The following is a 27,301-nucleotide window of genomic DNA, read 5'->3' on the forward strand; positions in this document are numbered from 1 at the left end:
ATAAAAGCCTAAAGTTTCTGTTGAAGCATCATTCAGAGTTTAAAGATTATCTTCTAATTTGCTTTTGTTTACTCTGCTTTATGGCTTTGTCCACACATTTTGCTTATGGCTATGGATTACTTTCTATTACTATCATATTGTTCATTATATAATTGCAGTTATAATTGGAGGGCATGTACAAAATGACTCACTGACGTTCTTTACTCCCTGGTTAATGTGATTGTTTTTGCATTTTTCAAGTAAAGGTACTCTACTTCCTGTAATGGTACAATAGTGAAATGTTTGATATCACGTGGTGTCTGTGACTTGTCTACTGAGCTGTCTGAAGTTCTTTTGAAGAGAAATGAGACATTCAGAGGCACAGCAGGGTCCTTATTCTACATTCCTGTGAGAACAGAAAGACTGTATGGGGAGCAGTATCCAAATTTCTATTAATTTCTGACCTTAATCGCATCACAATAGACATATCATTACTGTCAGCCCTACTAAAGACAGTTCTGGTTGGGTCACTTTTAGGTTAATCTCCATTCAAAGGCTGGTAAGCTGTTTATGATAGTTTTATGTTTCCTGACTGAAGCAATGACTTTAGTAAAGTGTTGTTGAAGGTATAAACAAAGCTCCACAACCTTGAAAAGTAATATCCAAGGGAGGTCATACATTTTGCAGGTTCCAGTTTTTGAGTCACACAACTAATTTTAAAGTTGGGCCAAATTTCAAATGTATGACTTTTACAGTGCAACCAAGAACAGAGTGCCAGGGTTGATCATGGTCCAATCAGCTGCATCCAGTGGGCTAAATGAATTTCTGTTGTGTTTTAAATTCTGGTCATGCAAATGCATGCTCTCACACAGTAAATGTAGAGCCACAAACCTCTCTTCTATTGGAGTTCTTTACTGACATTTGTCAATGCTTCATCCCTGTTTAGCATGTACAGTGTGGTTGACAAAGAGTGAGTGCATAATTCCTGAGCTTTAGTCATGCATCATAAATGACTGATTCATACGGTGTGAGTGGACTTTCCATTGTGACATTTATAAAATCCCTCAGAGATGGGGAGACACACCATGATTATTTTTTGACATCAGTTGCAAGTTCAATTGCCCAGGCTCATGCCCAAGCACCAACCCTGCTCAGCTTACTTCTCCTTTTAAACTGAGGACTCTATTTAAAACAGCATTCCATATGATGTATATACTGTACAGTAAACTGATATTTTGGTTTCATGGATGAATTTCTCGTAAGGGAGAAAAGCTGTTAAAAGTGCTCTTTCTTGACCATGCTGCCACTGATCACAGATTGCTTTGTAAGTAGCTTACAGCACGAACCAGGAAGGGCACTTTTCACAGCTTTTCTCCATCATCATGTGAAATTCAACCATGAAACCAAAAAAAAAAAAAAAAAAAAAAAACACCTTATGGAGTCTCGTTTTTAATGAACAGAATCCTCAATCCAGAACAGAGAAACACAGTAGAGGTGGGCATAGGTGGGTGTAGCTGAGCGAGGCTGGTTGTAGCTGAGCCCCCTCGATCAGGCTAGAAGTACTATAAATACACCAATGCATACCAGTTTCCACCTTTTATGGTATGAGGACGGCGTACACCCTGAAGAAGGTGCAAACTGATACATATTGGTGATTTATGTTTTTAGGCCTATGAATTAATGGCTTTTAGAATGTGTAAAACCACCTGAGCCTTGACCTGGAGCATTTATACCAATGGTTTTTAATCTTAAGTTCCCTTCTTCTCTTTTGGAAAAGAAGGGTCTCTCTCTGGTCTCTCTTTTTTATAAAAAAAAAAAAAAAAAAATTGTTCAGTCAGTCTTTCAAAGCAGATGGATTGGCCAGATGCCAGATCAATGTCTGTCATTGGGCAGATCCATCTTGCAAAACTCCAATCTGAAAAGACAGCCCAGCCTGAGAATGGACCGGATCAATCAGTGTCATTTAAGGGGGTACAAGGGGGTAGCTATGGGTGAGGTTTAGTTGTACTGGAAGCTCATAGTAATGGTTGCTGTTTGTGAATTGTTCAGCTTGAATGTAGCTGCAGTATAGTGGCATTTTTTTTTTTTCAGAATGGGCCACATTTCTTTATCAAAACAAGAGCAAATGGCCAGGCTGAAAGACTCTCTTGGCAACAAAGATGTGTTTTTTCACTTCTACTTACTGGCCTTGGCATGGTTTTTATCCAACAACAAGCTCTGCCATTCAAAGCCTACAACAGCCACTGTCTTCTGGGCTTAGGTTACAGCATGAGCTGCACATGCTTACTTTCTCATTTTGTCTTGCTGCTCTAAATGGCTCATAATGAATGTGACAGAATGTTCAGCCAATCATCTTCCCAAACGCTTTGTATGGTATGTTTCCCCATGCACTGGATATATAAAACAGTCAAATGCCATGTCAGGTTATTTTCCAGTATCCATTGTAAATTGTCCATAATGCATTTTGAATAGGGAATAAAGAATTTGTGTTTATCACCCTTTTTTGTTCAACCTTGACACTAATGCCAATCAGTTTTTTGTAGTAAGTTTTCGTGAAATTGTAGTTTATCAGACAGAGGCAGAAAGGCTGAAAGTATGGTATTCCTTGTAAATTAAGTAACACAGGGGGTTGTAAGAAGAAATGACTTGTGTCTCTTAAACCTTGATTACTTGTGTGGTTAAAGCATGTCTTTAATGATCTCTTAACACACGCAGTGAAACTGTTTGTGCTGCTTTATGAGGTTACAGATGAAGTTCAGTGTAGCAAATGATTGCTATCATGGATCTTAAAGAGTGCAGCTGTTTGTATATAAATGCTCCAGAGACTTTAAAACCATAAGATATAGTGGACCATGTATGTACACGTTTCCTACACGTAAAGGCATGCAGTATACATGCCTGAATAAAATAAAGAAGATTCATAAAACTACCTCTGCCCCTGCTGCAATAAAAGCTCACAGTTTGGCATTCAGGCAGGTCAGCATGAAGCCATAAAAAAACAACAGCAAGCAAGAGGGGACAAGATAGAAATGATTGTGTGGGATAATGGTGCTCTCTATCAGGCCCGTTCATCTGTACAGTGGGCCGAGAAACAAGGCCTTCCTGGCGGCGTGAAATGGAACAGAACAGTTTGGGGCTCCGAATGGCAGACAGATATGGCAGAATGAAAGGTAAACACGCACAAAATTGCTGTGTTTATTCTTGAATGGGGTTGTTTGTGTTCCCTCTGCCGAGAGCGGTGACTGAGATTGGAGGAGCCAAAAATCGCTGGTGGGAATCGAGGATAGAAACACAAAAATTGAAGAGGTTGCCACAAGGTTTTCTTGTGATTAGAAGTATTCTCTACCCCCTTCGGAACATACTGCAGACATTTCCTCTAGCCTTTTTGGTTTTTGTCTTGATTTTAACTTCAACATTGTTTTCTTCCAAGTCTCCCTCTGTGCTCCAGGGTCAGAGCATCCTGGTGGCCTTTAGTCTTGCTAATGGAATTTAAATTTGCCAAAAATGCCTCTGTGCCACTTTGTCCTTTTGCACTGGACTTCCTTTGTAATAGCAGTTTACATTTTGAAACTGCAGCCTCTCTGTGATAGTTTCAGGCTGAAAAAATGCTGCAATGTCTTTTTCCAACTCTGCATAACAGTTGAGCAGAGGGTCACTTATATGCTGAGTCTTTGCCTCTGTCCAGCTGCACCCACCAGGCCTCCAGATGTCCAGATTAGCCCGAGCTCCACCGCTGCTTCACTTCAAAGCCAGGCCTCTCGAGAGTGGCTCTCTTGGCGCTGAGCTGCGCGGCTGCTGGCCTGTCAAAGCAGGCAGCGCGGGGGCATTATGTGGAGGCAGCCGTATAGAAAAGGCCTGCACAATGAAAGTGTCAGCAAGAACCTGAGATTAGCCTCCGTGATTGATGAGCGTTTTATAGAAGCTTGTTGAAGCGCCGCTGAAGTCACCTGGAGGAGAGCAGGGAGCCGGCTAAGAAGATTTTACTACAGGCGTGCAGAGTGTGCACAAAAGTATACATGCTTTAAATCTTTCTCCGCCTTTAATGGCAAGTTTTGTTTGTGTTTGTATGTTTGACAGCCTGCCTAAGTGGGTTTTTGTGTGGTTGTTAGTGTCTCTGTGCATCACGCAGTGAGATTTAATGCTGGCAGTGTATGTTAGAGCAGAATAAGAGGATCAGTCGTCCTCTGGCCCCCTCAGTTGGACCCTCCACTTGGGCATATCTGCATACAAAGCCAGCTTTATCCTCTAGTTTTAAGCATTTCTGCTATATGGCTCAGTGAACAGTTTAGGCATCTTTATACTGATTAACATTACACTTCTATTCAGACAAATTCATTGATACAGCTTCAAAAGGACACCTGTTTTCAAAATCTGATGAAAGTTAAGACAAACTATGCTGCGTTTTACTTGAACATGAATTGAAGTTTAACTGACAGCTGCAACCTTGAAGATAGTTTAATAATGCTTGTGATGACCTTGCAATTACAGAAGAAAAGGAACCACACAATATGGCATTAACATTCAGTTCACATGGCAGCCTTATAAGCACAATGTTGCACATTTGGAAATTGTGTGGTTCATTTTGAGACATTTTTCTGACTTACCTGATGAACATGGGTTTGTTGGAACATCTATATTCACGTGGTCATAGGCAGTTTTACCATTACACAAAAGTTGGCAAAGGCCTGGGACCTTGAGCTCCAAGGTGCCTCAAATATAGTCATAGATGTGCATCAAATATGAGGTATACATGTAATTACTTTTAATGAAAAAAGAGTGCACTTTCAATGTCAATTAGGGCCCAAGAGGGTATTAAATAGCAAATATTTATTTCACAATCTATCTGTAGTACATCTCTGGAGACAGGGGTGTCTCACTATGTTCCGTGGGCCAAAACTATTAATAAAAAAACCTCCTTGAATGTCAAAGTGAAAACAGATTTCTGCAAAGAAATGTTAATTAATTGATCAAATAAAACTGTGAAATGTTAAAATAAGTAAATGCCTAAATATTCACCTCCTTTAAAATAACTGACCCAATTCAACAGAGGCCCAGCCAATTGGTCCTTGTGAACTCTTAATTAGTGAAATAAGGATTACCTGAATGCAGTGAATGTGCCTCAAGACACCTGTGTCAAGGAGGTCAGAGAAAAAGTTATTCAAAAGTATAAGTCAGGGGTTGGATCCAAAAACTTTTCAAGGCACTGAACATCCCTTGGAGAGTTAAGTTAAATCCATCATAAAGAAATGAAAGGAATGCGGCACATGTGTAGATCTGTCAAGATCAGGCTCCTCACAACTGAGTGACTGTGCAAGAAGGAGACTAGTGAGAGAGGCCATGAGACACCTACCATGACTACTCTGAAGGAATTACAAGCTTCAGCTGCTGAGATGGGAGGGGCTCTGAATACAAAAACTGTTGCCTGGGTTCTTCACCAGTCATAGCTTTATGGGAGAGTGATAAAGAGAAAGCCACTGTTGAAGAAAACTCAGATTAAATCTGGACTGGAGTTTGCCAAAAAGGCATTTGGGAGACTCCATAGTCAAGTGGAAGAAAGTTCTTTGATCTGATGAGACCAAAATGGGGCTTTTTGGCTTTCAGACAAGACAATGTGTTTGGAAGACATCAAACACTGCACATCACTACAAACACAGCATCTCCACTGTGAAGCATGGTGATGGCAGCATCATGCTGTTGGGATGCTTCTGAGCAGCAGCTGGCCCTGGAAGGCTTGTAAAGGTAGAGGGTAAAATATATGCTGAAAAACTGGAAGGTTTTTTTCCAGTACGATTTACAGCGAAAGGTACACAGAAATGGTTTAGAGACAACAAGGTGAATGTTCTGGAGTGGCCCAGCTATAGCCCAGACCTAAACCTAACAGAGAATTTGCGGCGAGTATTGAAAAGGGTTGTTCTCGCCCGATCCCCGTGCAAACTGACAGATGTTTGAGCAGTTATGCAAAGAAAAATGGTGCAAGCTTGATTGAGACTTTACCACACAGAGTCAGTGCTGTAGTTGCCGTCAAAGGTGCATCTACTAAATACTGACATAAATGGAGGTGAGTTATGCAGACACTTATTTTACCTTACATATTTTTATTTAATTGACATTACTTTGTAGAATAAAGAAATATATTACCCATACAAAACCCCAAGAAACAGCTTGCACTAGAGCCCCTTAACTTTAAATAGGGATTGAATTACTTTTTAGAAACCTTAACTAAGACAAACTGGTTGTGAATATCATCTGGCACGACCCCCCCCCCCCCCCCCCCCACACACACACACACACACACACCCACACACACACACACCCACACCCACCCCCACACACACACACACACTGTTTGGCAGCGTTCTGAGAAATTCTGCTTAAAGATCTCTCTGGGTGTAAATACTGACAGCAGAGATAGGTTTCATAAACAGATCAAACATCCCCCATGTTTAGATTCAAACCCCTCCATCAGCTTTACTTTGGTTTTGACAGCGTGGCATTTTTTACAATCTGCTCAAACACACCGTAGACACTACAGCCTGTATGCTTGCATGTCCTGCTGACAGCCACACCACAGGAATACAGCATCTGAATCACGTAACCTCCTCCCACTGGTACACACTGTACGGGCCGCCAGATCATGATTTAGACGGATGATATCGGCTCTCTGCATTCAGACTGTGTGTCTGATAACAGCCTGACATGAGGGCAGCGAGTGGAACGCTCTGAATCTAGATATGGAGTCTGTTATTTTGGAATTTATGGAGTCAGTTGTGCGTTTTGTTATGAGGCCCAAAGAACTGGTGTGAACTGGAGTGCATGTAAAGGGTCAGTGTAGTAAAGAGAAATAGATAAACTCTGCACCTTCATCACACCCAGAGCAGCAATATCCATCAGGGCAACAAGAGGTTTCATAAGGGAGTGCGTAGGAGAGTAATGGTTCATAATAAGACCTTTGGCCCCTTACCTCCTTCACACAGAAGATGAGAAGTCATCTGATGGATGAGATGGGTACACTGGCGTTGTCATCTGCTCGGCTCAAATCAATCTGAACAGAGGGGGAGAAACAACTAGAGTCACCGCTCATTTCCTGCTCAATTTTTTGGAAATCTTTTCATTTTGATTTGCTTTTACAGCACCTCTTAACCCTGTCTGCCTGGGCTTTTACCTCTTGCAATTTCATCCTGCAAAGGCACTGGGGAATTGTGATCCTGGAGACTTTATTGCTTTTATTGTCTGTAGCACATCCTTTGGGTTTTTAAATCTAAAACAATCACAGAAACATTTCTACAGTGTAAAATTATGCTATGCAGTGTAGTTCTTTGTGAAAATCCAATGCAAACAAAGGAATACAAAAGACAGTAATGGCAGATGTTAACCCTTGGGGGCTGTTTTAATATTAGTCACACTCAAAATGCTAAGTGCAAAAAATGTAACCTTGCAAAGCAGATGGATACGCCTGTTTCCTTGTTTCTCACCGGCGAATCCATCTTGCAAAGCTATTGTCTGAACTTTGGGCCTGGTTAGAAAGTGACAGGAGCAATCAGTGATGAGGGGCAGTACTTTTGGGCACAGCAGAGTTGTGACGTAAGCAAGCAGCAACAAGAGGCCGGTGCTGTTATGGCAGAAGACATTAGTGTGGATGCTGCTAAGGTGCCAGTTTTATTAGAACTTGATAAAATTTCTTAATTAAAGAAGAAAAAAGAACAGCAGTGAGTTTTCTTTTCAACAAGGACAAAAGTTGTGTACTGACATGTCTATAGTCGCCATGGTTCGCGAGGAGTTTATTCCTCGGTAGCTGTGCACACGCACCTCAGTAGCGGCGACAACATCACGTGTTTTGTTTCTCTGATTGGCCCGTAAAGATCTGACAGACACAACATTCATCCAATCACTCTTCGAGTTTTTTTCAAAGCCTCTGCCCTTTCCCAAATGCTGTGTATGAGTGGTTTTCCAGATGGATGTGTGAAACAAATCCATCATGCGTCAGGTTACCAAAAAAAATGCATTTTTCATACAGTAGCTATAAAAACTACTTGTAAATGTTAATTAATTTTTAAAGACTTTAACCCTTCAAATGCCAGTTTTTTTGTCTTGCCAACATGTTTTTCGATACAAAAATAAACAGAAAAATCAATCATTTTCAATTTACTTCATGCAAAGTAAATTTTTTGTGCTGAATTATTACAGCCTTGGATATGTAAGTGACTAGCAACAACAATGATTTTTATCCGTTATTATTTTTTGCTTAGCATGTTTTTTCTCCATATGCCAAATATGGTCAATATGAATAATGCGAACCATGGCAACTATAGACATGTCAGTCCTTGACTTTTTTCTGGACCTTTTCATGCCTTTATTTGATAGAGGAAGGGCAGTGGATAGACTCAGAAGCAGGGAAGAGAGTCGGGTGAGACATGCGGTAAAGGGCCACAGGCTGAATCAAACCCAGGCTGCCCACGTACATGGGTAGCGCCTTAAACCACTCGACCATCTGCACTCCTTTTTGTTCTTCTTATAATGAAGAAATGTCGTCAAGTTCTGATAAAACTGGTGCTTTAGCAGCTTCCACGCTAATGTCTTCCGCCATATCTGCACCGGCCTCTTGTTGCTGCTTGCTTACGTCACGACTTCACTGCGCCCCTTGATGCTGATTGGTCCTGTCACTTTCTAACCAGACCCAAACGGTTCAGACGGGAGCTTTGGAGGATGGATTCGCCAGTGAGAAATACAGAAGCGGGCATATCCATCTGCGTTACAACGTTAGGGGGATTTGGGGGGGGTTATGAAGTATGTTAGCATTCTCTTGTATGTTAATCTGACATGTTAAAAACTAGCAGCAAAGCAACTACTGCTAGCATGCAGCTGCCTGCAAGGTTTAGCTGGTGGTATTCTGTAGCTGTGAGGCTATACAGAGCAACTTAGCTAGCAGAGCTAAAGCTAAGCTCACAAAGCAGCTATGTAAGATACGTAAGCAGTTATCTATGTTGCTACGTTAGCTTAGCTATGTATGCTTAGGCTCATGCCATTAAAGCTTACTTAGCTACATTAGCTTATGCAATAACAAATTACTTGGTGAATGTAATTATATTAGCTTTAGCAAAAGCTAACAAAGCTAAAGCAAGCCACAATTTTTGTAACTTCTTATAAAATTAGTTGATGCATAATTTAATCCTGGATTAGACCCCTGACCTTTTTCTCTATTTTATTCTAAAATGTTGCTTGGCCCATTAAGTTTGCAATTTGGTTAGTTTATGAATGTTACTGCCACGCTTTAGCTAATAGTAATTTGAGCTGTAAAACTTCTGAAAAAAAGAGATATGCACATGATTGATCGGATAAATGGTTCAAGTCAGAGCTCTTGGTAAAGGAATAACAAGTTGGTTAAACTAAATCTTAACACTTGTTTAAGGTCTACAACACCAGTGAAACACTTTATCTATTATATCACACAGCCACCGGCAACTAGAAGCCACTTTAGCTGTTCTTAATGACTAATCAGTTAACTGCCTTGCTGCCACAAAGGTCTAATTGAATGTAAACAACTGTTAACTGATAGCATCGATAGCAGCGTGATTTAGCACTACTTTGATCTAGAAAATTGGGATGAAGTTGTCCAGAGGCTATGTCAGGTTATACTCACATATAACCAAAGCAATAATATTTAACACAGGAATGTGGGCGTTAACCTGCAATGAGGATCAAATGCTAGCACTGCTAACTTTAGTCACATCCTGTCAACCAGTTCCATTTCTTACGGCCCTCCCCTCATCTTCCTCCTTATTTTTCTCATTAATTTGCATTTTGATATGGTCTACCACATTAGCAGTAGCTAGTTATTACTTGAATATGTTGTCTTATTCCCCATGGACATAATTTTCCCTCCCTCGTTGTTGTTTTTTGGAATAACAAGATGAAATTCGTTCAAAACTTGCAGCTATTGCGAGACCGGAAACTGTTACATTATCCTGTACGGTAATCTGACATGCAATAAAATAATAAAGCACAAGTGGCAGAGGACAACTGCCATCATGACGTGTGTCACTGGAAGGTCATATGTAATAGAAAAAGGATTGGGTTTTCGGTAGTCGTTACAATGTCTTGCCCTTTTTTTCTGCTGCCGTCAATGTTATCCCTGCTCTCTCATTCAATCCCGCTCCATGTTCCTCCTCTTTTACCTTTCTCTGTCCATCACCTATTCTCTCTCAGCCTGCTCTTCTTTGCTCCATAATTGGCAGAAGAATGTATTGCACTCTTTGAAATGGTCCTTCTATCTCTTTCATCGTTTGGGTAATGGTGCTGTCGTTTAGCCGCTGTGTAGCCACCTTAAGGGCTCTCGTGTATCGAGAGAGCGATTCCCCTGTGAGACATAAATGTAATCCACAAGAAAAAGTGCTCACCATGAATTTCTGATCTTACTCTTACTTTACATTCTTGTCTCACTTTGCCACCTGTCTCTGTTTCCCTCCTCGTTCATGATTACAGAGGTGGGTTTAATTGGAGCGGTGCTATCTGAGCCGTGGCGTGTTTGCGGCCATCAATCAGGGGTCTGAAAGCAGCTGAGTTTAGAATGCTGCTGGGGCCAGACTATCACCTACTGATGGCATGTCAGGATATCTGATGCAGGCCCCAGAGATAGCAAAGAGTATCGCAGAATAGAAAACATTTAAAGGCTTTATTGCCACTTTAACTGAAGAGAAGAGAGGCAGCAGGAAAATTGCTCTCTTTTGCTTTTCTGTGTCCACGCTGTCTCCTCTCCCTGTTGATAGCTCCTTTCAGACATGAGCCTCATTGTGTAAATGCGGTGGTAATAGTACATGTCATCCTCATGTTTATATAGGAGATACTTTTTAGCAAAAACTCAAGCTGTCAGAGCTGATAACACCGCCTCAGAATGGCTCAAGTCTGAACTGAATGCCAACATGTTAAGGTGAAAGCAGAAGTACATGGTTGAATAGGCAGAGGATGAGTCTTTCATGTAACCTTTTTTATTTTACACAGACTCATACAATATCTAAAGGAATATTTCTGTTAACCACTGAGGACAGTTTAACATTTCAGAGCTGCGAAATGAATACTAATGACACTCCGTTTAACATCTACCTTAAAGGTGTAGTTCAGTACTTTTAATTTAGACAATATGAGGCAGTCGCCAGTAGCACAAACCCCAATTCCAGAAAAGATGGGACGTTGTGTAGAATTCTTTTCAGCCCGTATTCTATTAAAAAACAGCACAAAGACGATATATTTAAGGTTCAAATTGATAAACTTTGTTGTTATTTTAGAAATATACTCTCAGTCTGAATTGTATGCCTCCAAAATATCCCAAAAAAGTTGGCTGGAGCATACTTATCACTGTGAAACATAACGTTTTCTTCTGCAAGTATCTGAGGACTAAAAACGGCAGTTGCTGAAGTACTGAAAGTGGTGTTCTTTCCCATTACTGATTGATTTACATCATATATTTCTGAGGTTTTGGGAGAGGAGTGTTGTCCCACTCTTGTCTGATGATGACTGCTCAACAGTCGGGGGTCTTCTTTGCTGGATTCTTTTCATTTTTTGATGCTCCCAATGTTAAATGGGTTAAATGGACCTAACAGATGGAATTTTGACATTTTTGATCAATTCAGTACCCAAATCTGTAGAAAGTCCATTGATCTAAGCTCCGACCATAACAATTGTGTTTTCCATCATGCCCTTGGGCAGTGTTCAGATGTGTTTTTGATGTTTTTGATGTGATTATATGTGTTTAGTTGTGTTTAGATCTTGCCTTTTGTGCAATTATCACTGCTTCTGGTAAATTAAATAAAACTTAAAACTTAAAACTTTCTGGTAAATTATTGTTGATTTTGATGTTAAACACCCCTGCACCATGAGTGAAGTTATCCATCAAGCTAGCCACTTAATGTCTGTCTTAGGGGACAATCAAGGGAGGGATTGCTGACTTTAAAGACCCTGTAAAGTGAAACCCAAAGTTTTTTCTCAACAGACTAGATATGTTGGAATATGGTTGCTGTAAACAAGTGAAAACACTGAGATCTACATGTGACTGAAATCTGTATTTAGACTGTTAGAACATTTTTACCCAGTTCCTGGCTGGTTTAATTTGGGCGGGCCAAATATGTGGACTCATGATGTCACTAGCCCACAATGGGGAATGTCCCTGTCCCTCTAACGCTACATTACAATACAAACAACACTCCTACAGAGCAGTTTATCTCACTACAGTCTGTTGTTAGCTGATGTCACTGCCTTTATTGAAAGTTAATAGTCAATTAAATGCTGTTTTTTGTTCATTGTGAAGTAACTTTGCCAAATCAATCAACTACACTGGTCTATGGATCATTTAAAGCATCTTAACAGAGATTTGAGCCAGAAATCCAGACTTTTTCTCTTCTTTTGCACAGAGCCAGGCAGGTCTGCTCTGATCATAAGGGCAACATTCAGGTTGTAGCCTTTTTATTTTTTAGAGGATCGTATTTCTCTTGAGTGTTTGTGGCTTCGACTCATTCAACAGACACGCCCACACCATCCGGGAGCAAGTTTTACTGCCTCATTTTTCATGATTTTGAAGCTTAATTTTATAAAATAAGAGGGGTTTTATTTGACTGAAATTTGATTTAGGAGTTCATAACACGGTACCCTGTCATATAACAAGCCTAAATACAGATTCATTTTCACTTTACAGGGTCTTTAAACTCAGGGCATTTCCTAACTTTGCTTCTCTTTGCTTTATTGTTTTATGAGACACCTTACTTTGCCACAGGTGTTTAATGTAGGGTGGCTGTCTTACAATTTAAAAGTGGTTTGCACTGTGTAGATACTTAGAATTATAAATATCTCAGATTTATTTATTTAGCATAATGTAAACTCGCAAAGTCTAACATTTATCAGTATGGGAGTTGAATTACAATACGATACGATACGATGCACCTTATTGTCCCCTTAGGGAAATTTGTCCTAGAGCTGCACAGATGAAGCTACCAATTAATAACACAGAAGTAACAGACTACAACCAAGATGCAATCACATAACCCACACATATTGCACATACCCATATTGCACAAGACTCTCATAGAAATAGTTAAAAAAAAAAAACATGCTGGCAATAAATAAATAAATGACAAAGAATAAAATACAGCAAGATAAGTTAAGGTAAAAAAGATAAAAAAGATAACACCATGACATTATTGCACAATCCAGCTACATCTTCATGAAACATTATTCAAAACCCTAATTGAGGAGGGCACGAAAAAGTTTTTAAAGCTGTTCAGATTACATTTGGGGACCCTGTATCACCTACCAGATGGTAGGAGTTCATATTCAGAGTAAAGGATGTGAGAAGGATCAGATGAAGCCCACTGCGTTTGCCTGAGAACAGACTGTTCATACATGGACTGCAGGGAAGAGTTTTCAGTCCTCCCTAAAACCTTCATGGCGGTCTGCACCAGACGAGCAAGTTTAGATTTTAACTGGACAGAGAGGTTACCGTACCAGGCTGGCATCCCATACCGAATAATGCTCTCTAAAACAGGGTCTCATGGAGAGGCACAGCAGCTCCACATAGCTGTGAAACACAGTCTCCTGACGGTGTAATTTCTACAACAGCCGTTGTTGATGAACACACAGATGTTCTTCCCTGAAGATTAATTCCGGTCCGCCCAGAGAAACCCTCCACCTCAATAAAAGAGTCTGGAATGTCCGAATGGAACCATGTCTCTGAGAACACAAGCATACCTGACTCCCGGTACTTTAAGCTTACTCTGACATTGGTACGAAGCTCCTCCATTTTATTCCTCAGAGACAGCGTATTGCTTAGTACCATACCCAGCAGCAGCAGTTTGTTGCCTCTTCCGCAGAGACGCTGCCGTATCCCCCCTTCATCTGCTTCTTCTCTGTTGACCTGCTTTGCGGGCCGGTTGTATTCCCAAAGTTTCAGGCAGGTGATTCCCGCAGAGCGCAGGGAAAGCAGAAAGTCTTTGGTGTAAATGAGTGGCAGCTCACCTGCTTCCACGTGCCGAAAAGTGTCCTCAGCAATTCCCAGATAATCAGCATTATTAAGAGCCGGAGCACAAATAACGCCATGGTGCTTTACCCTCACACACTGACAGAAAATAAAACAATAAAAGACGATTAAAAACGTTAAAACTCAGCCTGAGTGCCTGGCCCCTCCCCCTCACACACAAGCCCCCCCCCCCCCACTCGGCTGCAGCAGAGAAGAGGACTAAAAGACCATGCAACTGTTAATTCACGTGTCCACCATTATCTAATATAAGACCATCATACAGCGTTTTAACGTCATCTAAGCTGATATATCAGCCGATATATCAGTTATCAGCCAATATATCGGACATTGGCCGATATATTGGATATCGGCTTTTTTTTTAGCCCCCAATATCGTTATCGGCATCGGCCCCAAAAATCCCACTGGGCTATAGTTCCTAAGCCTATGCAGTGATTTCCAGTACAGAATCATGCCTGTTTTTAATTCTGTGATGCTTGAGGGCCTAAAGATCACAAATATCCAGTATTAACCTTGGGCCTTGTCCCTTGTGCACAAAGATTTCTCAGGATTTTCTGAATCTTATGATGATATTACATAGTGTAAATGGTAGGATATTCAAAGTCTTCAAATTTTATTTTATACTGAGAAGCTTTTTTGTTTTTTAATTTTTCCACAATATTCTAGCTGTTTTTCATTGGTTTCACTTACTTTTCCAGCCTTCCGTTGCCCTGCCCCTACTTTTTTGAGATGTGTTGCTGCCATCAAATTCAAAATGAGCTAATAATTATCATGAAATGGTAAAATATCTCAGTTTGAACATTTGACATGTTGTCTATGTTCTATTGTGAATAAAATATCGATTTATGAGATTTAGATTTTACACAGCGCCCTAACTTTTTTGGAATTGGGGTTGTACATTGAGGCACAAGTTTAATAGCTTTCTAATTTTCTCATATGTTTTTACAACAGACACCAGCTGGATGAACATGGCGTTGCATCCTAAATACACAGACAGAGATAGATATTGAACATGTCTGAGAGAGTTCTCTCTCTTTTCAGCATTCTTGCTCACTTTTCTGTCAGTTCTATAACTCAGCTGCAGTTTTGGACGTTGCTTCACTGTTGGTTTTGTGAAAAGCAGGCGAACATCTTTACCCATTGCTGACTGAGAAGCTATTAGCCTCCTGGCCCCTGCTCCATTTCTCCTGTGGCTGCTCAGTCCCTAGTCTCTCCAGGCTCTTTCCCAGTGCTGCACGTAACCCGCAGACCCCGCTATCTGAGTTCAGTGGAGTGGGAGGAGGCGGAGTGGAGGACGGAGTGGCTGTGGTGGAGGGATGAAAAAAAACAGAGGGTAGAGGGAGAGTTGTGCTTCACTGGTGCTTCTCTCGCAGACTATCAACCCCCTGTGAGTCGGCCACAGTGAAAATCTGAAGTTAGGAGAGGAGAGATAGTGAGGGACGTGACAAGGAAGACGGAGTAGAGACTGGAGTGGAGAGGAGTGATATGAGGAAGACCAAACAATACATATTTTGTAGAATTCTTTGCAGATAAGGCTGTGGTGTGAAAAGATTTGGCGCTGTAGGAAAAGTTTTTCTCCTCAGCACTAAATAACAACTCAATGTTTACAGAAAAGCCACATTTGTGGAGTTTATTTGCACAAAAATCTCTTTATATTAAATGAATATTGTATGTAAATGTGAATTCCTTCCTGTGCTATAGCACACACTTTATGTAGGCTAATTGACACTGGAGGAGATCCTTCATTCACAGAATGGTTTGCCAGCAGTCTCCATTTGACCTGTTTTTATTACACCACTGGATCGGCCATCGCCCTGAAGAAAATCATTTCTTATATCACCTCTCGCCGGCTATTTAATTCCCATTAGTGGGACATTGTTTATCTGTGTTTCCCCCTGAAGGAAGGTGATGATCGACAGCTACCTTTAATACAATATGTGTCATTCATAGCTCATTAAACAGTGTAGCGCTGGAGGAGAGAAATCAACTACATGCCTGATTAAAATGTTAATGATAAAAAAAAATGTGTACTGTGCAGGGTGTTATACTGTGAACCTTTGCTATCAGTCTAACAAAAGCAGAGAGGAAAAGTGCAAGTTTAGGCAAAAACACACAATTTAGTTTTAAAGGTCATCTGAGCTTCAGTCTCTGACAGTTTGTTGTGTTTTTTTGAAATCTACGCCACTCAGAGGCTGAGCTTTTTTACCATCTCCCCACTGTTGCTCTATAAGTCATGCTCTTTTTAATCCCTCTCATCCAAAGTGCCTTTAATGGTTTCAGTAATCTCAATTATTTACTCCATCTTACTTTTACTCCTGATTTATGTCCCAGCTAGTCTTGAGTTTTCTGTGGTTGTATAAATAGACATGTTTGTCACAAAGGATGCCCTAAAACAGGTGTCTTTAACTACATTTGTGCAAGGGCCAGCTTTTTTCTACATGAACTAAAATAAATAAACATTTTGGTCTTAATATCACTATTATTTGAATGTTCTATTCTTTTTCAAATTACCTGAGCTGATAACAGTGAGATCAGTTCCTATTGTGTGTGCTTCAGCCAACACAAGGGGGTCATTCAGATATTTTTGTCACTTATTTCTGGTGTTGTTGTGTGGAAATAACTATGTTTGACACCAATATGCTGTGTTGTGATTGGTGGAAGAGGGGTCTAGCTGCAGAGATGCTGGATATCTCAGAAAGGAAGTGCCTCATACAGCGTATTTCCAGTGTTAGATTTTTTTTCATTAAACTTTATTCATAAACAAAGTCTGGCCATAACATTCATGACATAACAACATTGCAAATTCATTCAAATCATTTAAACCTCTAGGATACTCAGTCTGTAGTAACATAAGAAAAAATGTAACATAAGAAGTCATGATGAAAGGTCACCGGTGGCCAGACATTTTAACTCTGCTGGACATAGAGGGTGCATGTTCAGGGTTTTTTTTTAAATTGAGTCTTTGGGGCCACTCCTGAGAGGAGGTGATAGAGACAAAAAACTCCTCCAGAGGGAAGCCTTCTGGATTCATCATCTATAGACTGAGTATCCTAGAGGTTTAAATGAAGAGCTGGTTCTTTCGTGTTTTTTATAAGTCTTGTTTTTGGACAATGAATTAACTGGGGTGCTTTGTTTTGACTGACATGTACTAGGAATCGACAACATGTTTTGGTACATTCCTATTTGGAAGAGTCACTTGTATAATGATTCTGTCTGTGATTTTGTTTGTTTATTTTACTTCGTTCCTTGGGTTGACAGAGATTTAAACATTTGGGGATTGTATAATGTTGTGATTTAAATGCCTTGTTGGTATTTTTATTATTATTATTATTAGCTTTTTTTTTCTCTGCTCATCCTTATCAAATTGTATTTCATTATTTGCTTCCAATTGTGCCTCCCATAAGGTACAATGAGTTGTCACCTGGTGTTGATGTTTATAAATGTCACACCCACAGGTGTTGTGGAAACACTGATAAAAACCTCAAGCTAAAATGTAAACATAACAACATTGCAAACATTACTGACTAAGCAACATTTCATAAATAAAACGAAGACAAAGGTCAGAGGTCTCATGTCAGATTAAACTGAAATAAATTAAACTGTATAGATTAGTTTTAGAAGTAGTTACACAATGACAACAGCATTGTTAGCTTTAGTTAAAGCTAACATAGCTAGCATAGCTATGTAATTAAGGTTACTACATTAGCCAATGTGGCTAAATTTCCTTTAGCAACGTGAGCTATAGCAAACATAGCTAAAGCTAACTTTGCTAAGTAGATAATATCCATACATAGCTTGCATAGCTTCTTTGTGAGTTTGGTTTTAGCTTTGCTAGCTTGGTAAGCTACATAGCTATGTAAGCTGCTTGTTAGCTACATAGCTTTTTTATAGCTTTTTTATCTATAACTAAGTTAGCTTTAGCAACATGAACTTTAGCAACATGCGCTTTAGCAAATGTTACTAAAGTTAAACTAACAACACAGATTATGTTATTATGGAGTTTACCTAGCTGATTTGTGAGCTTAGCTTTAGCTTCGTTTGCTGCTTAGCCTACGTAGCTAATAAAGCTTCTTTGGCTATGCTGGCTGTATTAGAACATTGTCATGAAAAACAGTCTTTTTCCCTGTAAGCAGACAGTTTATTCTGCTTTATTAGACATTTTGTAATCAGGTTTTGCAAGTCAAGTTTTTGACTTTTAACTTTTTGTATCCTAACTCTTAACTAAACTGTATTTCTTCATATTGTATCTTTCACACAACCAATCAAACTGTTATGGGTTATTTCTAAAAATCTTCATTAGCACAAGAATGACTTGATAGCCTCTGCATCCAGGTTGGCTTTAAGCTAATGTCTTTGCTTTTAATACAAGGTCTGCCCTAAAATCTCTTACAGTGAACGTCAGAGCCAAGTGGGAACGGGATGTCAAAGTTAGCATGAGTTGTCTGAATATCCCCTCTCAAGTTTTAGCACTTTGCCCCAAATACACTTGTTGCAGAACCTTGCACAAACAGATATAAATACACACTTCTCCATCTATTCACTGCAGAACTGTCTGTTCTCTGCATCTACTTTTCTTTCCTTAAGAAGAAAGAGCTGTTTTGTCTGGCTTACTGGCTTATGAGCTAGATAGACCATGGCCACATGTTCTGAAAATTGATGCTGAAGTGGAGAGTGTTGCATATGTCAAGTAGGAATAAGAGGATATGAATAAACAGGCAAAACTGACTTCAAGAGATGGGACAAACAAAACCAGTATAAGCAGTCTCCTTAAAGTGCCACTAAAATGACCTGACCCAGCTCCAGGGATGCCAATTAGGTAGACTGGGTCTACATCAAAGGTCATGTCAACAAATCCAATCATTGGAGTGTCAGTTCCGACTGGAGCTTAAGGTACAGACAACCTTTCTGTGTAGAGCTGAAGTGATGTTTTCCATGTGCATGCCTGTGTACTCCAGCTTCCTCCCACAGTCCAGAGACATACTCATTAGGTTAATTGGTGACTAAATTGCCTGTAGGTGTGAGTGGGTGTGTGAAAGGTTGTCTGTATATGTCAGCCCTGTGACTGACTGGCAGTCAGTTCTGCCCTGTTAGTGACAGTGAATGGGCCCCAGGCACCCTTGAGACTGATAATGGGATAAGTGGTGTGGATAATGGATAGTTCAAACTAATCTCAGTTTGCATATTCTAAATATAAATGCAGAATCTGTAGGGCCACATTTAGTATGTTCACATTTTAGTATGTTTAGTATGTCCACTGATTTTAACACTGTTTTTATTGCTTTATGACTTTTAATCCCTGATGCTACTAGGTTGGTGACTGTTTCCAAACTAAATTTTGTTGTGTAGAAATATATAATGATGACCTGCCATATTAGTACAAGAAGCAGGCTGTGGCTGTGTCTCTCTCAAAGCAGCAACAGTTTATCCCTGCTTGCTGCTAGTGCTGTAATGCTAAATTTCAGTGAAGTATCCAATGATAGACACATTCTGTTCCCGCTAAGTTTGTCCCAATTAAAGTCTCCAGTTCTAATCACTATTGAAGACTTTTATTTTGAAGAGCTACATTGGGAAATAGTTTATTCAGCAGTAACTTAAGACATCTCAACACAAGGGAAACGTAACTCAAAGTTACTCACAGAAAATGAAATATTAGGAATAGCTGAAGAATTAAATGCAGGATGAGAAAATGAAACAGAGACTTTTTTGCTCTAAACTGTCATAAAACAAATGCAGTGGCTCCAACAGAGAGCTAAAACATCCAGCAGAGCAGACAGATGAGTCCTCAAGACAGGTTGCAGCTTTGTTTTTTTGTATTATCTAAGAGGATCGTCTTTCTTCAGGTGTGTAAAGCAGATATTTTTCATGATTTAGAAACTCAATCTTATGTTTATCTTATGTGCGTTTTTGATCCTGTGTGGAATGACCATGTCTGTGATTTGCAAAGTAAAAATTCCAGAGCAAATTGCCTTCAGTATATTTCAGCACACACAGGTCAACAGGTAATTCTAATCCTGTGCAAATCTGCATGTGAATTAGGGTGGTAATTGTGTTTTTCACAGCTTTTCTGCACTTTTTTCTGATTGAAAATCATAGAGACTGTGTTGAAGATTGTCTACAAAGTTTTGACACATTTGGGCTATTATAGTGCATTTCTTTTGGTTCATTGATCTTCATGCATAACAAAATTTAAGCTTGAAATGTGAACAGCTAATCAGTGCAAAAAGAGTTGTTGTGCATGATGATCCTGAAAATTGATGAAGTGCAGAAAAGCATTGACAGCGTCAGCTGCCAAAAACTTTTAACAGATGACAAGAGCAGCTTATATTCAACATGAGGGACATGATAGTGCTGAACTATTTTTACTCTCTAATCAGCTGCAGATACGCACAGGTTAAAAACGTGGCCTCTATATGTACTGGGAGAGCTGAGGGAGATTGATCACCCGTTAATTGATCATGGACAGCTTACAGATGATGAAAATGTAAAATCACTTTGGCCCATGTTATCTGTAGGATAAGAACAAAAGATCCCCTGTAAAACGTTTGCATGACTTTGGATTTTTGTGAGGAATTTAGAAATAAAAATAACCTGTTTTTGATGCTGCTGTCTTGCAGCACCTTCATGCTTTCCTTCAGAGATGTCAGTAAATTTGAGTACATTACAGCCCTCACTTTTCCAGTGCAAATGCATCCCAAACACTGACATCAGGGGTAATTCACTGATTGTCAGAGGCCCCAGGTAATTCTTATCCCACATGAATTGTGCTTTAGAGATGTTTTATGACTGTTGTCCTGGTGGTTAATAACACAGCCACCTGTCATAACAATTTTTTTTCCCTTTACTTTAATTTCTTTATATTGTGTCTTTCTTTCAAGCTAGTACTTTTTTGTGCTGCCGCAAATCTTTCAGTTCAACCTCAATGTGGACAAAATAACCATACGAAAAACAGCTTAAAAACATGGGTTTCTGATTTCTTTTATTGACAGCCTGTTTGCACTCAAAAAAGATTTCAATTTATCAGTTAGCCAATGGGTTCCAAAATTGCTAACTCACTAGCACTGCAATCAACACAGCCGTTCTGCTAGCATGACTAACACCTGTATTAAAGCTCTGCTGCTCGCTTTAACTCAAAGTTTTTCCTGAGTCCTGATACTTCCCTCCAGTTTTCAACGTTCACTTTTGTTGAGTCAAACACAACAGGTCTCCAAAACGACCTATTAAATCCTGGCTATCGCACATCTGTGAAAGGTGTTTTTCAAAACAAAACCTCTCTGTTTGAGTTGCGCTCAGCAGCCGAGGCTGTCTCCCTGAGTCAGAGGTGTACAAAGTTAGACGGACCAACAGCTCAACATTTTGAAGGATTAGATGAGACTGGATCTTTATCTTTCTTTGGGCTCCATTTTGAGGGAATCTCACATTCCATCTGTTTTTTTTTTAGTGGTAAATGGACCTGACCGGGCTCTAGCTGTGAGGTTCTCTGTGTGAGTTTTTTGTTTTTGCATGCACAGGGTTTGTTTGGAGCCAAACTGTTGTACTCTCTCTCCCTTAGCTCCATAATATACCGGCATTTTCCAGCTTTTGACTGCTGCTCATCCAGAGCGGACCTAATAGCAACTCAGATCAGTCAGGGTGCTACTTCTCTGTGCCCACATGCTGGTTGTGTGAGAAGAAGCTTGTTTAAAAACTCTGGGATGAAGGAGATAGAGAGGTTATGATTTATGTCTGTGTGAGCCAAACGTCTCAGCCACTGTCCTCATCCGTCTCCTCATCCCCCTGGCAGCCACGGGCTAATGCATTAATCCGTCCACCCGCCGATTGCAGAGGGGAGAAAAAGAACGCAATAATCGTTCATCAAGTCCGGCTCGGGGCCCCTGTGAGTCAACTGTGAGGGAGGGGGGACTTTCATATGCAGCCGACTTTATTGTCGCTTCTTTGCCCCGCCGCCCGGCCAGACAGTTATGAGGAGAAGGAGGAAGCAGCAGGACTGAAACCACTTGTAAGCAAAAGGATAAATGTCAGTTTGTGAAAGACCTCTCGCTGTCAGGAAGGCCTGGGTAACAGAGTAAACAAGATCTGAGTTCAGCATGAATCAAACCAGGGCATTTTTTACAAGCTTTTCAAGAGATATTCATGATGTGGAGAAATGTTTATATGCACGTAATGCTGCTCAGTTCCAATTCTGATTTATTGTGCACATTAAAGTCTGTGAAGTGAACGATAACAGCTCCTGTTTTTACTGTTAGCTGCCTAATGCTTCTGAGGGAATAATTCTCCTGTTATCTGTTCTTCCACTGCGCAGTCTTATTTTATGGTTCATGTCATATGCTCTGTTTTAATGGGCTTATTTTATGAGCAGAATAAGTCACTTTAACAGTCTGCCATTTGTTTAAACGACAGTGTTTTCTATTTCTGGATGTTTTCCAGATTATGTTTAGTATAAAATGTGGGGGCTGGGCTTGATCGGAGCCATTTTTCACCTCTTTGGACTGAGATTTTACTCCAGCTGTCTTGTCTCTGCTATCTGTTTACACCACAGAATTTCTCCTGTTGTATAATCTCTCCACTTTCACTTCTAACTTCTTCTGTCTCAATCCTTTTCCATATATGGTCACTTCAGTCAACTTCCTTCCTGTCCTCCCCAAAACTCTCTCTGTGACACAGAAAAACAAAAATGAATTTTCTCAGCCAAACAGTGGAGCTCAGTCAATGACACGGAAAGTGACATCACAGCATCTGACCAATCAGCAGTGGCCTAGATCGTCTCAAACTTCCTGTTTCTTCCAGAACTCTCAGAATACTGCTTTACAACTGTTCCAGACCCACACAAATGGCCTTAACATCATAACTTACCATGATAAATTAATGAAACTCACATTAAAGGGTGAATAGTTGTGCTAAATGACAGATATTATTTGTGTAGGATTCCAGCAACTACTGCGATTTTTGTTAGGAAAGAGAAACAACTTTGATTTTTTTTTTCAATTTTAAGATTTGTATGCGTTGTTATAATAGTTACATTTAAGGCAGCCTAATATTATGAAATGCATGTATTTTTACTGCAACAGCTGGAAGGATCAAAAATTGTGGGTTTATGGGTTTCAGTGGGGCATTTTTGGTCACAAACACCCTCAGTTCATACAAAAAGTCTACAGGGCTAATTATTGACCTGTTACAGGTTCTGATATTAACATTTCAAAATTCTTTCGGGGAAAAATTACCCTTTAAAATGTATGTTGTTAGTATTAACACAGTCAAAATAATTAAAGAAAACAAAACCAATAAACCATGAAGAGAGCTGCAAAAATATTTAAACACCTTCTATGAGTACCAAGGTCTGACTTTAGGAGACAGAGAGACGCTCATTCCCTTATGTATATTTATAACACAGAAACATAATGGAGCATGCATGACAGAGCTCTTTAATTACTCCTCTCTTATCAGTGAATCTCATGTCTTCAACAGAGACTTTCCATACAACCAGTCCGGAAATTAACTCTTATCCTGCTTAAGATCATGTACCAGATGTGTTCATTACATACTGGAGGGTGTTTGTGTAACTGATCTGAGCTCCCAGAAGTGAATGTAATTAACATAATAAAGATTTTGTTTGAAACTCGATAATGCCAGAAAGTTTTAGCTGTAATTCTGAAAGAACCAAGGGAAATTTAAGGCAAAGTCACATTAAAGCCCATTTTCACTCTTGAAAATTTAAATCCAGTTTTTGGTCAGTAAAAATCCTTACATTCTACTAAATAACTTTGGTGAAAATGCATAATTTAAACTGACTTTATTAGCTATATTTCAAAATATATCTCGATTTCAGTCAGTCATCTCAGGTCTGTAATTTGTTTAAGTTTTTATTAAGGCAGCATAGCGTTTGTTTGGCGTCAGCCCATGACTCCATCATCAGATTGTAACCATGGACCAATGAAGCAGACTCAAGGATGGAGATGTGCCCAGAGTTGAAAGTCTGTGCTCTTTTCATTGTAAGCTAGCCATTACCACAGCTGGGAAGTAGCCGACTCAGTAGCCTACTACAATCATGGTGCAAAAGTGTTTAACATCAAAAATTACAACAATTCAAGGAACATGTGCAAATGAATTCCTGGAGTGATCGATGTACAACTGCACAAAAGTTTGCCCCCCCCCCCCAGATTTGAAATGGCAGTAGGCGGAGCTTAGCTCAATTGACTCTCTACATAGTTAGAGTAACACTGAATGAATCAACACTGTCAGAACTCCAACACTGAAGGACTTTTACTCTGAAAGGAGTTAAAATTACACTTTGAGAGTTAAATCAACACTGAGAATTCAACATGTCAATTTGTCCTGTGTAACTGGCAGGCTTCGTTACGTGTAAAACACATATTAATGCAAAATGAAAATACTGACCTAGATGCTCTCTCACCTCAGTGATGCTTCTGTTTTTATTGATTACACACACAGTGGAGAATTTTTTGTGTTAGGTCAGTTGGGAAGGATATTAAAGCCCATTTTTGCCACTTAAAAAAGAAAAATGTGGAGGATAGGCAACTAAAGAGAAAAAAAAGACCCCAAGTCATAATTATGAGATAAAAGGTCAAAATTATGACATTAAAGGTCATAATTATGGGATTAAAAAGTCAGAATTACGAGATAAAAGATTGATATGAGATAAAAAGTCATACTTGTGACTTTTTATCTCATAATTTTGACTTTTCATCCCATAATTATGATTGAGGATTTTTTTTTTCAAGAATTGCATTTCTTTTACGTTTTTTCTTTTTCATTTGGTGGAAATTAGCTTCACCGTATTTTAATTACTTTTATGAAAATTACATTTGAAATGTGACCACCAAGTCTTCCTGCCTTTATTGCTCCATGTTTTATTATTCTTAAGCGAGGAACTGCAAGAGATTTGATTGTTATTAGGGGGTAAAGATAATCCGATATGGATCAGTTAAACAATCTTGATGTCAGCGGTCTAAATGCATCGGTCGTGGAGCCCTGGATCGGTAAAAATGCGGCATGAACTGGTCTTTAGACCGGTTTAAATGTTAGAGATCGGTTCATGAGGCTCTGCTGCTTGTCTTCATAGCCCGTTCTGCCATGCTCTGGCTCAGCGTCTGTACTCTCGCGTGACTTTTTACCTTTAAACGAGAGTTCCGTTTGCCGTAGGTTCTCGCTAGGTAGCTGCATGTGTTTGACTGGTCGTCGCCTAAACGTCTGCACCTCAGGAAAAAGTTATGTGTGCTTCATATAAAGGAAGGATAACTTTCGAAATTTCTGCCAGTCCGTATGCTTTGGAGAAGAGCGATTAAGAACTCCGGCAGCTTATAAATCTCACCTGTTGAGACGTCAGAGCTAAAGTTTAGCTAAGATGCTAACGAAAACGTAGCACAAATGGACCTAAACATAAACACTTTTCTGTGTTAAAACTCTTCAGTTAGTTCAGTAACAGCAGCCCCTTTATTCACGGGGTTTACAACCGTAATGTGTTGCTGGGAGTGATTGATTTGGTGACGTAATCAATACATCTGAGCCCACTGATATGATATCAAACAGAGAGGACTTCTTCTCCTTGTGACTTTAAATTCATTTTAATTTGTGCTTCTTGGAAAAGTTGATATTTAGTTTGTACTGTTATTGGGATTAATTATGCGAAGGAAGTTACAAGTACAGAAGGACGACCATGTACCAGTATAAACTAATTTTAATATTTATCTTCCGAATCGTTCTGTATTTTAATGAATCGTCAGTGAATCGAATCATAGTCTGTGAAATGAGTTTGGGATCGAATCGTCTTGAGAAGAAGAGATTCACACCCCTTATTGTTATGAGTGCTGTTTCAGTCATGTTGTTGCTCTCCACAGACTGCAGAAACAAAACTGTCCAATCTCATCTGTTAAGACTTTTAAATCTTTCACTCTGGGCCAGGATGAAGGCAAAAGGTTGATTTTTGTACAGTGTGTGATATCAAATATATAGTGGTTTTATCAGCACAATGCAGGCTTTGCTTGAGCTCTGCACATCCTTTGAAGAGTTGTCAACCAACCACTACTATGCTACTTCAATACTCCTTATGTGCACTGCTCATAAAGTGCTCTGGAATGGCTGTATTCAAATGTGGTGCAGAAAGCATATTGACAGAGGGAGGATAGAGGCGATTATCGTTAAATGTAAGGATAATGGTGCACACTTTCAGATGTGTTTTCTTGGAATGCGTTCATGCAGTTGCATTCTTGTGATGCCGTGTGAGGAATTGCGTGAACCGTATGGCAAGTGGTATTTTTCTACCCGTTTGGGTGCTTTTAGTGTAATGACGTTTAGAAATTGCTTTAAACAGCACCGTATTGTTAAGGTGATCTTCAGTGTAGGTGCATTATAGGGAGAAGAAAAGACAATAAAGACATGAAATTCTTGCTCATCTCAACTCGGCACAAACAGTTGAGGCGTAGCATTGCCACATCTTTGCAGAAAGAAGACTTGTGTGATATAATGAGGCTCCCTGTTTGGCTACAGCATGTAGCATTAAGATCATAAACAGCCACAAGTTTGACAAACAAGCAAAATGCTGCAGTTTTGGGGTTGGTTTTGCTTGCAATCAATAGATTATTTACAGAAATGTTCTGACTGGAGTTAGCACTCAGAGCTGCTGCAGTGTACCATTAATTTAGCTGTGTAAACTTTGGCTTTCAACAATTTTATCATCATTAAGTTTGCCACAGTGGTTGTGACATTTCACAAAAATGCTGCCCTGAAGTAAACACAGTGAACCCTTGCAGAGAAATGTAAATCTGTGAATGCAAAGCTCTGCAAAGCAAACAGTTGTGGTGCCATAAATGTAAGCAATAGTGCCTTTCACATTTCAAATTGTAGCATGAGCGTGCCAATAATCTTTTCAATGTTTATGAGGTATCACTGTGCATGTTAATGCCGCCTGTGTTTACAAGGCTCATTGAGAGAATCGTAATGATCTCATTTGTGTGTTCAACTGGTGTTAACATTTACAGGGACATTATGCACACATGCATAAACCCTCTGTTCACACATGCCGCAGCTTTGTGCAAACCTGCGATCCTGTTGGACTCTTTAAATCAACTTCAGGTCTGTTTACATAAGATAGAGAGGCTAAAGATGGCCTCTCTGCTCCCTGCTGCTCCTCACACTTTGTCCTCTGCAGACATTAATCACACGGTTATGGTGCTGCCGCTGCTCTTGCTCGCCTCCTGCACCGCCTTACGCACCTTCTCCTCCCACCCTCTGCGCCAAAGATGGTCAACACTTGCATGCATGCTCTAAAGTGCGAAATGGAAATGATCTATG

The 27,301-nt window shown here is 39.8% G+C and overlaps 1 protein-coding gene across 3 annotated transcripts in view; it reads left to right on the forward strand.

Moving 5' to 3' along the window:
* Window positions 1–27,301, forward strand: part of sema5ba (sema domain, seven thrombospondin repeats (type 1 and type 1-like), transmembrane domain (TM) and short cytoplasmic domain, (semaphorin) 5Ba) — a 332,738-nt gene that overhangs the window by 132,002 nt on the left and 173,435 nt on the right. The gene's annotated exons all lie outside the window — the stretch shown is intronic.

The sequence above is a fragment of the Cheilinus undulatus genome, linkage group 15, assembly GCF_018320785.1.
Source record: "Cheilinus undulatus linkage group 15, ASM1832078v1, whole genome shotgun sequence".
Lineage (NCBI taxonomy): Eukaryota > Metazoa > Chordata > Actinopteri > Labriformes > Labridae > Cheilinus > Cheilinus undulatus.